The following is a 3,320-nucleotide window of genomic DNA, read 5'->3' as shown; positions in this document are numbered from 1 at the left end:
AGAGGAGAGGAAGGAGAGGACAGGGAGAGGAGGGGAGGAGAGGAGTCCTGAGAACAAAAGAAAAATAACCATTTTTCATTTCAAATGTCGACACAGACCACAGCTGCAGCTATTTCCATGAAATGGAAGGCCAGTTTAAAATATCTGTATAATTTCTACCCAAAACAAGCCTTTGGATTCCCAGGCAGACACACTGTTTTCCAGCTCTGTGCTGATGCTGTGGCTTTGGATTGTGCTCACACACTCGTTCCTTCATCCTAATTAATTGGCACTTCAGATCCCTGAGCTTCCTGGTTTTATCTCACACACACACACACTGACAGCTGCTGCAGTCTCTGAGGCAACAACAACACCGGCAAAACCTCTGTTTGTGTGTGTGAGAGTGTGTGTGTGTGTGCGTTTGTGAGTGTGTGTTTATGTGTGTGTGTGTGTGTGTGAGTCTGCTTTTGTTTGTGAGTGTACTTTTCTTTGTGAGTGTGATTTTGTTTGTGAGTGTGTGTTTATGTGTGTGTGTGTGTGAGAGAGAGAGAGAGAGAGCATCACTGAGGTCTAGCAGAACCAATATCGAGACCAATCCATGATCTGTAGCTTCACGATCATGAGTAACTCTAAAGTTCTAGAGAAGGTGGTGGTGACTCAGTTACTGGAGCACCTGCAGAGGAACAGCCTGTTTGAGATGTTTCAGTCAGGCTTTAGAGCTCATCACAGCACAGAAACAACACTTCTTAAAGTCACTAATGATCTTCTCATAGCTTCAGATCATGGACTGGTCTCTATGCTGGTTCTGCTGGACCTCAGTGCTGCTTTTGATCCAGTTGATCACAGCATCCTGTTACAGAGACTGGAACATGTGATTGGGATTAAAGGGACAGCACTAGACTGGTTTAGATCATACTTATCTGATAGATACCAGTTTGCTCATGTCCATGGTGTTCCCTCCTCATACAGTAGGGTTAGCCATGGGGTTCCTCAAGGTTCTGGACTCGGACCAATCCTCTTCACCTTGTCCATGCTTCCCTTAGGGAACATTATTCAGCAGCATGGGATAAATGTTCATTGTTATGCTGATGACACTCAGCTCTATTTATCCATGAAACCAGAGGAGACAGAAGTTAGTGAAGCTCCAGACCTGTCTTAATGACATAAAGTCCTGGATGTCTTCAAATTTCCTCCTCCATAACCCAGGAAAAACTGAGGTCATGGTGTTTGGTCCTGAACCTCTCAGGGATAGATTAGATCACATGATCACTCTAGATGGTATCTCATTAACATCTAGTCTCTCTGTGAGGAATCTAGGAGTAACTTTTGACCAAAATCTCTCCTTCAACTCACACATTAAATTAGTCTCTAGAAGTGCCTTTTTTCACCTGAGGAACATCACAAAGATCAGGAAGCTACTGACCCACCATGATGCTGAAACGTTAGTCCAGCATTTGTTACTTCCAGGCTGGACTATTGTAATTCTTTATTATCAGGGTGTCCAAACAACTCTTTAAGAAGCCTCCAGCTGATCCAAAATGCTGCAGCCAGAGTTCTGACAGGTATTGACCACAGAGGTCACATGACTCCTGTAATCCCAGGAGATGTCTTCAAAATGGTTGAAAAGGTTGATTGACGTTTTGAGACGGGATGTTTTCACATTCTGGGTTGTTTTCTGCAGATAATTGCCACATCTGGCAACAGCACGGAAACATCAGCAGGGCCAATGAACTTGACTGAAACAGCCAAACTGAGAACTCTGTTTACTACAACTCAATGTTTTATCCAGACAGTCTCTAACTCACACTTTCCTTGAAGACCAGGGGACTATTTATGGTTCGAGGATACGTTATGGATCATCATTCTTGCCTCATTTCAGATCTTGTTTGTAATTTCTTGTTGAATGCGGATTTTCTTTTACTATCAGATATTGATACGGAGCATCCAGCTTATTTTTGGATGTGTGGCAGCAACACAACGCCGTCCTGAAGCACGAGAGAAGGTCAAGCAAGCCACCAACCTGAATAAAATGCTAGCATATCGTCCTAAACTCCCTGGTCCAATGTGCAACTACCGACTACCGAGCTGTGGAGAGGGCGTGAAGAGGAAGACAAGAGCTTCTAGGAGAGCAGATGGTCTCAGACGAGTAGAGTCTTCAAGAGCTATCTGGAGGAAGGGTTGGCCCTGCTCTGACAGTACTCTGAAGGCCGTTCCCTTGACTGTTGAGTCTGCACAGATGGCAGCAGATAAGGGTTAGCATTGTCGCTAACAAAAGGGTTCACCCATCATCTGTTTAGTGATCTGCTTCAGAACCCCTCCCTCAATGGTCCTTGACAAGAGCGGGAGAGGGTGTGTGGTCCAGTAGACATGTGGTTAGATGGTCACAGTTAGCTAGCATAGCATTAGCATAGCTGATAGCTGCAATGTTCTGTGTGACGAATGAGGAAGTGTCTGTAAGCTTTGGTGTTGACAGCCGGGCGTGGGGAGGTGGGGTAACCAGGAGGTGAAGGTGAAGAAGAGTGTGTGTGTCTGTAGTGCTGTTGGTCTCTGGGTTAACGTGATCTTTGCCACAGTAATGCTGGAAGAAGCGGAGGACAGTAGAGACCAGCAGCTTCAGCCCTTTGGTGCACATCCAGGAAGAGGCTTGGCTGGACCCACCTGGCAGACCTTCTGGACAGACAAAGACTAGGGATGATTTCAGGGTAGTGGAAATATTACAGGTGGTATCATTAACCTCTAGGAAGGAAGTAGGTGGGGTGAAGGGAACACGGAGAAGTGGGGGGCAGAGGGTTTGTTATGATAGTGGCAGAAGGAGACCCAATAGTTCAGCAACGAGCACATAATGGATCAAACAGGTACCCATGTGTCCTGCTGAGCAGGCTCTGTTGGGGGGTTACTAGCAACGGGTGTTGCGTTAACTACATTAGCATATGTTCGAGATGTTCTCTAACTCTGTCAGGCTCGCCTCTAAAGTTCCATATAAACTACACTTGTCACGAACCCCTGCTATCTCTCATTAGCATGGTAGAAGCCATGCTAATGAGAGATAGCCAGAGGGCTAACCAAGCAATAGAATCAATTGAAGTGCTGCTTTCAGTTGTGCAAGATTTGGAGTTTTCTGAAAATCGTCTTCTAAATTCTATCAACACAGCGTTTGCACTAGCAAAACAGAAAATGTTCGGATACACTGACCGTAGCATGCCAGAGTGCTAGCACCCGCCAGAGTGCTAGCACCCGCCAGAGTGCTAGCACCCGCCAGAGTGCTAGCACCCGCCAGAGTGCTAGCACCCGCCCACAATACAATATATGACAGTCTAGCATAAAACCACATACTTGACCAT

This window comes from Takifugu rubripes, unplaced genomic scaffold, assembly GCF_901000725.2.
Source record: "Takifugu rubripes unplaced genomic scaffold, fTakRub1.2, whole genome shotgun sequence".
Taxonomy (NCBI): Eukaryota; Metazoa; Chordata; class Actinopteri; order Tetraodontiformes; family Tetraodontidae; genus Takifugu; species Takifugu rubripes.
Note: the sequence above shows the minus strand (reverse complement) of the source record.